We start from the raw sequence: 12,598 nt of genomic DNA on the forward strand, positions 1-12,598 counted from the left end.
TCTTTGTTATGCTCCACAAATAAGTGAGACCATATGATACTTGACTCTCTCTGCTTGACTTATTTCACTCAGCATAATCTCTTCCAGTCCCGTCCATGTTGCTACAAAAGTTGGGTATTCATCCTTTCTGATGGAGGCATAATACCCCATCGTGTATATGGACCACATCTTCCTTATCCATTCATCCGTTGAAGGGCATCTTGGTTCTTTCCACAGTTTGGCGACTGTGGCCATTGCTGCAATAAACATTGGGGGTACAGATGGCTCTTCTTTTCACTACATCTGTATCTTTGGGGTAAATACCCAGCAGTGCAATTGCAGGGTCATAGGGAAGCTCTATTCTTTTTTTTTTTTTTTTTAAGATTTTATTTATTTATTTGACAGAGAGAAATCACAAGAGAGGCAGGCAGAGAGAGAGGAAGGGAAGCAGGCTCTCCGCTGAGCAGAGATCCCGATGCGGGACTCGATCCCAGGATCCTGAGATCATGACCTGAGCTGAAGGCAGCGGCTTAACCCACTGAGCCACCCAGGCGCCCCGGGAAGCTCTATTCTTAATTTCTTGAGGAATCTCCACACTGTTCTCCAACTTTTTTATTTACTTTCTTTACTCAGCAAGGAGCCCATAGAAGAATCTCTCAACTTTTGCTTTAAAAAAAATTGATGGCGAAGGGGTGCCTGGGTGGCTCAGTCAGTAGAGCATCCAACTCTTGATTTCAGCTCAGGTCATGATCTCGGGGTCATGAGATGGAGCCCCGTGTCAGGGCTCTGTGCTCAGCATGGAGTCTGCTTGAGATCCACCACACCTTCCCCCCACCCCCCGCCCCGCTGACCCTCCCCCCCACTCATGTTTGTTCACTCTCTCTCTAACTAAAATAAACCTTTAAAAGAATTGATGGTGAAAAAATAGTCAAAAAGTGAGGGTGCGTTCAGTTCTTTCCTCCTTTACTGTGTCAGATGGCAGAGCGTCCATACTGATTATCTCGACATTCCTTTATTTAGAATTGATTCTTCTTCCCTCTTAGCACCACATTTCTCTTAGATCCTTCCAACACCCTCATTTGTGTCCCAAATTAGCTACATCTGTTACCATAGTTATGCAGTATCCAGCTTAACCCGTTCCACGCTTGTTCCTGCTGCAGGGTGCTTGAGACTTCCTTTCTTGCATATCCAGAAAAACTGTCATTATTTTTCTTTCTTTTTCTCCTCCCCCGCCCACCCCAGGTTTGTACTGTTTTAAAGGCAATGCGTGTGTATAGTTGATAAATCAAATAGGACTGAAGGGCTTCTAACAGAAAGCAGCAATCCCTGGCCAGCCCAAATCCTTATCCACAGACAGGCAAACTGCTTTTAGCTCTTTGCCGTTCTGCCGTAGTTACTTCTGTATCTCAAAATAATATGCATACACTGCTGCTTCACTCAACTTCAATCATCCTCTGGTGACCTTCTGCCATGATAGTCAAGGATGTAGTTTATTTACCTCATGCCTACTACCTCTCCTTACTCTCTTTCTCTGGTCATCTCTGAGGCTCCAGACAATGCCTTCATTAAAACGAGCTTTCTCATTCTATGGACTGTTAATTGGGTCACTTGACTCTACTCTGTGTGAGGTAAGGCTATTACAATACACCACCTCTTCTTGCCCTGCTTCCTCCTTCCCTCTAGCTTTCCTTTACTTTTGCTTTATCAAAGTTGATAAAATTTTCATTCTGTTCCATGGCCATAGTTAGTTTCTACGATTTGTCTATAATGATGGTAATTCTAAAAGCTGAAAATTTTTAAAGTTCATTATCTGTGTTGATATTGTTCGCAAGTAATAACCTAGAATTTCATATCCTTCTCAGGGGCTCCCATATCTCAACCCTTGGGCCCCTAGATAGGAAATGCTCCCAAGATGACCCTGGGGACATGAGCACCACCACTGCCCTTGTTCACCCCCTGCAGGGTGTGCAGTTTCTCTAAGAAGACCCCTCTGCTGATCAAACTGATGAACTGAGAACTCCTGCATACTATTTTGAGATACAGAGGTTACCACAGCTCAGTGCCTGGCTGGGGAGGGGGGGTCACTGTGAATGGGCACAGGAGAAAAGGTGAGTTGGCTCTGCTCTGCCATAGAGACCTGCAATTTGTGCTGCGGCATCCAGTCTCTTTTTTCTTCCTGCCCTTTATCTTGCCTGCCATATCACCAGCTGGGACACTTCAGGGCTCTGCCACAGATCGCTGCTTCCTGGGCTATAGCATCCTCTGCCTAAAATTTGGGCTGAGGCTTCTTTTGCTTCAAACATTAGTCACCAGTTCCCCATCTGCTTTTTGTCCTACAGAAACTTGCTGAAATCTCTCCTCTGATAACAACCTGCTTTTACTTTGTTATTATGGGATTATGCATTTTTATCCCTTATGGTCAATTTAATGGAATCTAAGGAGAGAGAGAGAGAGAGAAGAACATAGGGATATGTGGGATTAGGCCCGCCATCTTGAATTAGAAGCCAAGGACATTAGTTTTCAATCAAGCCATGCATAGTAGTGATAAAATAAGCTGCTGGCATGCCCATGGTTTACATTAAAACCCAGTGAAGTTTGTTCTTCTTTGTTTTGAAAATGCCTTCAAATATGTATGGTACCTACTAACGCAATTCCAACATCTTCTCAGGTCTAGGATAGTGCAGAAACTTTGAATCATTCTTTCACCCCCTTTAAGATGAATGACTTTTAGCTTACATACAATTCTAACAGGTTCGGTTGTTTCTCTTCAGAAAGGTGCAAGTCGCAAATTAGAAGGGTTTGGCTAATAGTCCGAAAAAACCCAGGATAACATGAGGGTTAAGAGAAGACAGAAACTTCTTTGGGGAACCTGGGCTGCCGTTATTAGCTAGTTGCTACGGAAGGTCATTTTTCAGAGTAGCCAGTACTCGATTTGGATGCAGAAAATAAGGAACTAACAGAGAAAGTTAGTGAACAAACCCTGTGTGTCCTCACGGAGGGAGGGGCTGCTGGCTTTTTTTTTTTTTTAACCTTGATAAAAAGGAGGGATTTTTGGGTTCCAAAGGGGCTTTGTTCAGAAAGTAAATGTGGAGTTATACACATTAAGAAGTTTAAGTTGCCTCTGTGTTTCCATTTAATTTGGAGAAATTGCTTCATTTTTCAACCCTCGCAGTGATCACTGAGACAGAAGACGGTTTTGGGGATCCTGCTTTATAGATCTTAACTGTTGAAGTTGCAGGCTGTAAAAACTGTTGCCAGCTTTGAAGCCTGTTCTTGTTATACTTGGTTTTGAACCAAAAATATATCAGGTTTAAGGATGTCAAAGAATTAAAATCTGCTTCAAAATCTATTATATTTATGGATGAAATGATCAATATCTATGATTTGTCTCAAAATCTTTTTTTATTGGGGGATAGGTGGGGTTGAGGTGAATTGAGATGGACTACAAGTTGATCGTTTTGAGATTGGGTATAATATCTAAACTGACACTTTTTAAAGTGAAAGGAGATGCTATTAATAATTACACTGGGACAAGAGATGTGACCCAGACCCTCTCGGGAAAATTGCAATCTACTCTGAAGCTAGACGATGGGTACTTGGAGTTCATTATATAGTATGCTCTCCAATTTTGCATATTTGTGAATTTTTCCGTAATTAAATATGTCTGCTGTTTTATAGTGTTTGCTCTTTTGTTATAATTGGAGATTTTCATCTTAATCATGATGTTAAACATTAGTCAACTTCAAACACAAAAGGAAAATAGCTAGAGAATATTGTTAAAGGACAAATCTATTAAGTTAATTTATAATAATGGGACAAAAATCCATAGCTCCTACAACTGGGACACCCAGGAAGCAATACTTAATTAAGTTGACAATGTTTTAAAAACAGATCTCTAGCTTTAGTTATGCAAAAAGGCCTCATTTTTATTGCTGTGGATTGGGTTCATCAGGATTTTATGGATGGCTGGGTGCATCCCCAGAAATTTCAAGTCTGCTGGGAAATAAGGAGCTGAGCCAAGAAAGTGGGGCTTCGATTTGCAGACCAAGTCCGCAATGCTGATCTTAGTGTCTCTCCTATTGAGGTTCTCCATTACTCTTTACCTGCTAAAATAGTCTTTCAAAGTTAGTCAGAATTTGAGAAAGAAGGTCACCATTCTTGCTCTATAATTGCCACGGTATGTCATCCCATGGTTAGTGAAGTTTTTGCTTCTGCCAGTGTGAGGTGGTATGGCTGACGTATGTGGATAAGGCAGCAAGGCTGAGCTCTGTGTTTCAGGATGTCAGTCATTCTGTTTCTGCCCATCAGAGGACCAAGTGGTTGTGGATTTGGAGTGAGGTTCTTAGTGCCGACAGAGGGGCTGAAATGAATGCCCAGCTGCTAGATGGCCCCTTGAAAGGAGTCTGGGAGTACCAGGAAAGGTACTCTGTCATATGTGAGCTCTTTCCATCCTAGTGTGCTGTTTCTGTGAGATCAGGAACCAGTTCTGCAAAAATGATTTTTTTCTGATGCTTTTTGTGTTACAGGTATAATTTACTATTGTGTCCCATGTGTTATGCAAAAGAACATCATTTTTTAATTTATTGACTTGTGCTTTTTAAAGTCAAGCATGCTGAGAGTACAGTTTACCTTCCTTAGGTATATTGTTCTATGAATTTTGACAAATATGTACATTCATGTAACCAGCACCACAATCAAGACAGAACAAGGTTCCTTTGTGCCCCTTTGGAATGAATCTCCCCATCCACCCACAGTCCCTGACAACCACCCAACTGGTTTTGCCTTTTCCAAGATGTCCTATAAATGGGAGCATACAGTGTAGTCTTTTGTGTCCAACTTCTTTCACTTTGTATAATATTTTTGAGATTAAACCTTATAGCTACAAATATTAATAGTTCATTTCTTTTGATTGCCGAGTAATATTATTTGCATGGCTGTACCAGTTTGTTTAGTTATCCACCCATTAAAGGACATTTGGGTTGTTTCCAGTTTTTGATGATTATGAATAAAGCCACTGTACATATTGATACACAAATTTTTGTGATTTCAGTTCTCTCAGGTAAATAAATACCTGGGAGTGGGGTTGTGTTGTGGTATCCTAAGTGTATTCTTAACTTTATAAGAAACTGCCAAATTGTTTCCAAAACGACTGTACCCCATTTTGTATCCCCACCAGCAATTATTAGAGTTCTAGATGCTCTGAACTTGGTATTGCTAGTTTTTTTTTTTTTTTTAAATTTTAGCCCTTATGATAGAGGTGGGGTAGTATCTCATTGTGGTTTTAATTTGCATTTCCTTAATGTCAATGACTTTGAACATCTTTTCATGAGCTTCAATGCTGCAGTATCTCTTTTTTGGTTGTCTCTTATCTTTTAAATGTCTGCAAGTTTTGGCCATTCTAAGGCAAACAGGAGAAGGGATATTTCCTTAGTCTCAAAGGGGGAGCAGAAGCATAATGGGCCATAGTGATGGTGTGGGGAGCACTATAGAGGGTTGTAAGGAGAGTTGCCCAAGAGGAAGGTAATATGGGAGAGGTGGAGGGGGTGAAGTCAGGAGCTAGGCTATCTCATCCTTCCCTCCTACCCAAGCTGCTTCAGGATTTTTTCTCTGGAGGATATTGTGGTTTGTATTATGAGGAGCTACTCCCTTAGGAAGTAAGGGAGGGATGGAAGAAGACAGCTGTTATACTGACTCCTTTTTTTTTTAATGTGCTTACTTCAAGTTCTGGTCTTTACTGGTTATAAAGACCAGTAAATATCACTTTAAAATAGAGAATTTTGAACTAAGTCCAGTTTGCACAGCTGTATGCAAGGGCCAACTACTCAGATGTACACTGGGAGCAAGGTCTTGTAGTATAAAGCTAAAGGTGGGGCTAAAGGTGGAGCTCTCTGAGGTGAGAACAGTAGAGGAGAGAGGAACAGAGGAGTTAGAGGTACTTTGCAAGGGGATTATTACCTGGCTGGACTAGTTAATATAAGCTAGATGAGGAAGGATGTGAAGAATGGACTTTGGGGATAGATAGTGAAAAAATGAGTACAAGGTCTCAGAGACATTGGAGAATCAGAGTAGGTGGGCTGGAAGGGGATGGTCCCGGAGGAGGATGTGAAATCCATATGTTGGAGATGGTAATCTTATTGGTGATGGCAAGATCTAGGGTATATGACTATGGGAGTGGGTGGCTGAGGCTGGGGTGGAAAGAGATGATTGGCATGAGAGGCCAGGAAAACGTGAAGGCTGGCTGTTGGGTGGATCACCGCATAGGTGTCAATGTTGAAGTCATCAGGAATAAGAAAGGAGGGGAAGATGGAAAAAGACATCAGTCAGTAAGGGGAATGACCAGGAAAGTGGAGGATAGCCACAAGGGGGCTGATGGCAAGTCTGTCTAAATGGGAGCCATGGACTTCCAAGACAGTGGGGTTTTGAAGCAGTAGAAGTAGACGTAAGTGACTATGGGGCACACAAATGCTATCTACATAGTGCCAAGGCCCCAAGTATATGGGATGTGGCTGTGAGAGAACAGTGAGGAGAGTGAGGCTTTAGTTTTTTTATTTTTGGATCACAGAAATGGGCTTTATGTAGTAGATTTAGGGAATCCTGCAAAGAGTTATAGGATTGTTCATGAGATTGGCTTCCAAGCAGGAAGGAGGGTAACCAAGGAGGCATTATTGACTTTGGGCTTGTTCAAAACTCAATTAAAGGCAATTAACAGTATCTGGTGTTGTTTATGAAAGTACTGGTCTCATGAGAGATCTCCTAGTAGTTCTTGTGCATTGTGAGAAGAAAAACTTCCTCTCTTGAGGCATCTTTTGTCTTCATGTCATTATTCATGTATTACCCCCAGCCATAAATCTCATGGAGGGGACAGAAGGCTTCTGTCCTTCCATATCACCATCTTGCTGTGGCTCTGAGATGACTTCCTTGTCTAGACTTGCTCTGCTGATGGTGACCTTTAACAAAATAAACTGCGACAGGAAAAATAAGGATTGATGAAGAAGTTGCACTTTCTCAAAATTCATACTCATGCATTGGAATAGGACGTATTTTGAGGAATGAAACATGTTAAAGGGAAGTGTGAGGTTTCTTAAATGCCTGACCAAAAATCTCAGAAAAGCACCCTGCACTACATGGCAATCCTGAGGCATTTACTTCCCCACTCTCTAAAATAAGTATTTCACTCCTTTTTTTTTCTTCTTCTTCTTTTTTTTAATCTTTCCTTTCACTCCCACCCACCTTGCTGGGTCCCTCCAATTTCACTGAGAGACAGAAGCAATGAGAAGAGTGGCCCTGCTTTTATCAGGGGCCATTCTTTCTCTGGGATCTGGACACTGGTTCCTCTCACCTTCTCAAAACCACCACTCCAGCAATTGGCCATTCTGTTTTCTGCATCATGGCTTCTCTTTCTCTCTCTGTCTCTCTACTGCAACATTTCCATTGGCATTCAGGCATGTTCTAGTATGTCCTACCTAAGCATCTCAGGTGCTACCCCATTTCTCTCTTTATGTTCTCAGCAAAACTCCTTGCAAGAATTGCCTTGCTCGCTGTCTCACTTTCTCTTCCCCATTGTCTCTACATGGGCTTCTGTCCTCTCTATGCTACTGAGACTACTTTTGTCAAGGTCATTAATGACCTTGTTGCTAAATCTAAAGGCCTCTTCTCTGTTTCTATCTTACTAATGCATCAGCAGCTTTCAACACCTTGGACCGCTTCTTGCAACATTCTATTCCTTGGCCTTCTGGGACCTTTCACTCTCCTGGTTTTCCTTTGCCTCTCTGGATGTTCCTCTTCTTCCTATGTGAGGTTCTATTCACCTCTATGAGACCTCTGAATGTGGGAGAGTCCCATGGCTCTACTCTGGGCCACAAGTCTCCCTTACACACTGCCCCCCGCCCAGGGGAGCTCATTCAGGCCTTAGCTTTAGACTCTCTGTATAGGCTGATGAGTCTAGTCTCTTTTTTCCCCACAACTCTATAGCTTAGTGCTACTCAAACTTCATTGTGCATATGGATCACCTGGGGATCTTGTTAAAATGCACGTTCTGATTCCATTGCTCAGAGGTGGTGCATTTCCAACAACGCTGAGTCTGCTGGCCTTGGGATCTTACTTTGAGTAGTGTTGACCAGTGAGGTTGCAGACTTATATTCCCAACTGCCTCCTTGACATTTCTATGTGATGTCTAACAGATAACGCAGACCAAGCCTAACATGGCCCTAGGAGAGTCTTGATTTCTTTCCTCAAACCTGCTTTTCTCTGTGTTAGATCATCCTCCCTGTTGTTCATTACCAACAAATCTTGGAATTGTCCTTGGTTTCTCTCTTTTCGTCACTCTTCTAACCAATCTATTCAAATTCTATCGGCTTAGTCCTCTAAAACATATCCCAAATATTTCACTTGACTGCATCAGAAAAGTAGTAGCTGACTTTTACTGAGCACTTTCTGCATATCAGGCTGTGTTAATGATTTGCTATAGACCGGATATTTATTTCTCCCCCAGAATTTATATATTGAAACCTAATCCCTAATTCGATGGTATTTGAAGGTGAGGGACTTTGGAAGATGATTAGGTCGTGAGGCTCTGCAATAATGAGATTAATGACCTTATAAAAGAGACCTCAGTGAGCTCCTTTGTCTCTTCTACTATGTGAGGACAGTGAGAAAACAGCTGACTACGAACTAGAAAGCAGGCCCTCACCAGACACCAAATCTACTGGCTCCTTGATCTTGGACTTCCCAGCCTCCAGAACTATTAGAAATCAATTTCTGTTGTTTATAATCTACCCAGTCTATAATAGTCTGTTATGGCAGCTTGAGCTAAGATAATATTGTATATTTGTTTTTATGTTTATTAAAAATCTGATGATCACAACAACCCTATAAGGAGGATGGTATTATTAATCTCATTATTTAGATTAGAAAAACTTATTTCTAGGTAAGGTATATAAATGAACAGTTTATGACTTAAACCCGATTCATTCCTTTGGTTTGTTTGTCTCCTTTGTTGTACATATGGTAGTCAACAGGGCTATATACTTAGAGAATTAGGAAGGCACTATCTTAAGTTTCTGTGGTCTTGCTTAGTACAAATTACATTGCAAATATCCATAGGCAAATGTCCAAAGGGTGTGCGTATTACAGAATTTATAGTCTCTTTAGCTTTCTCAAACCATTTTTGGCAAGGGCTAAATGCACTTAAAACACTAAAAATATTTATGTCTGATAATTATAATATCATGATGCACCTTACAAAAGACACTGTGTCTTGCAATGTCCTTGTGCAAAGCAGGGATTCTTTTATTTTCACTCCTGCATTTCCCGTAACCTATAGGATACACTGAGAACACAGCCTTTAAGCTCCAAGATGGATTCCTTTGCTAAGCTTCATTTGCATCAGTCGGTTTCAAGAGTATGGTGCTCTGTGTTGGTTATCACACTTATAACCTATGATGGGAAGTGGCTGGGGTTCAGGAAAAAACAACCAACCTACATGATCTAGTAGAGGGGAAGAAGTTTGTATGAAGAAGAATCTCAAGGGTTCAAGGGTTGTTTAGATTGGAGAACAGGTTGAGCCACAAGTTTGTTATACTGTTCCTCTTAAAGGAAATCTTTAGTAAACTTGTTGGTAAAATAAAGACATAAAGATATCTCTTTTTTAAAGATTTATTTATCTTATGGGGAGGAGAGGGAGTGGGGGGATGGGCAGAGGGAGAGAATCTTCAAGCAGACTCCCTGCTTGGAGCCCGACACACCAGGCTCTATCCCACCATCCTGAGATCATTACTGAGTCGAAACCAAGAGTCAGATGCTTAACCAACTGAGCCAACCAGGAGCCCTATAAAGACATCTTTCATAATGTGAGTAATTTACCTGAATTTAATGTGAGTTTCTCTTGTGGGGAGGAAGGGAGACACACATTCACCATTATCCTAGTGATTTTTATTACACCTTTCTCTAAAGAACCATTCCTCTCTTTTAGAACTTCCGTATGCCAAGGCAGACATTACACCAAACAACCAAATGTAACACTGCAGTCCTTTCTCCAGCTCAGTTCAAATATCCCTGGAAGCAAGATTCCTGCATATAAATGAACTCAGGAATGCTCTAAAGGAGCCCTCACCATTAGCAAGGGCCTGCCATTTTTATGTTTCTGGGGAACATGTGGCAGATCTCCTATATATGAAATGCTCCCTGGAATTCCGGATGTCAAGGTGGAAGGGGCTATGCAGACCTTCCAGTCCACCCCTGGAGTTCTAGAGAGTGGACAGACGAAGCCAAGAGAAGACAAGAAACTGACCCGAGGTGAGGCCATAATTACTGGCAAATCCAGGGTTCCTGAAAAGCTGTTCTTCAGGACATTTCTCTCTGTCAATTTCTCCCTTTTTTAATGTCAGAGTTTCAAGATACTATTTGGTTTTCAAGGAAAAGAGATAGGAAGAATATAAGTTCCTTGCAAGAATCTTAAATATGGTAGAGGAGACAGATGGGGCTGAGCCAGGCCTCCATCCATGAAGATCCTTAATCCTCATCCTAGACATGGGGAAAAATTTACAGTGATTTAAACTTTATTACAGTGTCACAAAGTATATCAGTTTCTGACGGCTGGCTTAACAAAATACTAAAAACTGGATAGCTCACACAGCGGATTTATTTGTTCATAGTTCTGGAGGTTGGACTTCTAGTATCAAGGTGTTGGCAGGGCCATGCTCCCCCTGGAAGCTCTAAGGAAGGAATCCTTCCTTGCCTGTTTCTGCCTTCTGGTGGTTACCAGCAATGCTGGGTATCCTTGGCTTACAGCCTCATCACTCCAGTCTCTGCCTCCATCATCACACAGGCTTCTCCTCTGTGCTTGTGTGTCCTCTGTGTCTCTTTATATCTGAATCACCCTCTTCTTATAAGGATCTCAATCTGTGGATTCAGGGCCCATCCTAATCTACTACAACTTCTTAATTTTCTACAAACACCCTATTTCTAAATAAGGTCACATTCATAGGTTCCAGTTAGACATGAATTTTGGGGAGATGACATTTAATCCAGTATGCAAAGCTACAGTGATTTTATGTTTTAAATTTTGCTAAGAATTTATATTTGTATGCTCTAGAAAGGCAGGGTTTTTTGGTTTTTGGTTTTTTGTTGTTTTTTTTTTTTTTTTAGTCTGGAGAGAGAGAGAGACAGAGAAAGAGATGCACCTGAAGCACTGTTTTCCAAAGTGTATCTGGTAGAACACAATTCTCAAGAAATGTAACATAGAATAAAAGTTTCAATGGTCAAAAAACTTCGGGAGACACTGTATCCTGCTCTCCTCTTTCGGGAGACACTGTATCCTGCTCTCCTCTTGAAGCATCATGATGTATCTAGGATAAAAAGTGTTGAGAAAGGCCCTGTAACCAGGACCTGTGTATACCCTACCAATTGCAAAGTTTATAGGACAAGGAACACTTTTGTCTGTGTCTCTATATTAAAGGCTGCCTCCACCTCATGAAAAAGAAAGCCAACCACAGTAGCATAGTCTAGTAGGGATTTATTTCTCCCATCTAGAAAGTTTGGAGGTCAGAGTCTGGGATTGACACTGGCTCATTATGGTACCCATAAATCAGGCTACTTCTATCTCTCTGCTGTACCATGCTCAGCAAGTGGATTCTGTCTCTTGAATGTTTGCAGATCAGGTACTCCATTTCTAATCTCCCAACTACCTCCCAGTGAGAGAGGAGGAGGAAGTGGTGAGGGAGAAGCGGTAGCATTTCTATCAGGAAACCCAGCTTTCCCAGAAATTCCCAGCAGATTTTTGCTTGCACATTATTGACGAGGACTGTATTATATCGTGCTTCCAGCTTCAGGGAAGGCTGGGAAGTGCAGGGGTTTTTGTTGGATACAGTGTACTTCGGATGAAATTGAGTTTCTGTTAGGAAGGAAGAAGGGACGTGATATTGCCTAGGCAGCTGGTTGGGATGGCCACACATGTAATTTTCCATGGCATTAGTGACCAAGAGATCACCCTTGTTAAAGATGTATCCACATTGTCCCTCACTAGAGAGTGTTTCCTATAGAGTGCTAAGTGTTTCCCACCAGCCTCCAAGTTTAATCCCACCAAGCATTCTAGCTCAGCTCAACTCAGGAAGTTTGAAGTGCCCATACTTGTATGGCTCCATGCTACCCTAAGTGCCTTTTAAATTATTTAATGGCTTGATGTGTGCTTGCACTCCTAAGCTAATTTCATTTTCTTTAATGTGCTCTAATGGAATTTGGAGCTTCCCTCTCTATGACCCCAAATCCCTTAAATATATAGCTGCCTGTTTAATACATTCAGAATGCATTGTAGAAGCATCACCATTTTTTCTGCCCAACATTTAAAGCAGTGAAAAGGGAAACTTCCACCTTCTCTGAGACAAGGATGCTGTCTTGTGACTTAGGAAGCTTTGTCATTGCCAGGGTTCTCAATGATCACTGTTGCCATCACTCATTCTAATCACCAGGGGCTCCAAAGTGCATGCCTCCGTTTCCAGGTAGGACCTGCAGTTGGAAGCCTATTGCAGGAGGAGCCTGCAATAAAACTCTTTTTCATTCTCCCCCTTTTACTTTGTGTGGTCAGGGAGAGCACACAGGCTAGGAGAAAGAAGGCTAGCTAGTG

At 41.7% G+C, this 12,598-nt stretch overlaps 1 protein-coding gene across 1 annotated transcript in view; it reads left to right on the forward strand.

Moving 5' to 3' along the window:
- Positions 1–12,598, forward strand: part of ADD2 (adducin 2) — a 103,494-nt gene that overhangs the window by 7,557 nt on the left and 83,339 nt on the right. The window lies entirely within an intron of this gene.

The sequence above is a fragment of the Meles meles genome, chromosome 15 (assembly GCF_922984935.1).
Source record: "Meles meles chromosome 15, mMelMel3.1 paternal haplotype, whole genome shotgun sequence".
NCBI classification, from domain to species: Eukaryota; Metazoa; Chordata; class Mammalia; order Carnivora; family Mustelidae; genus Meles; species Meles meles.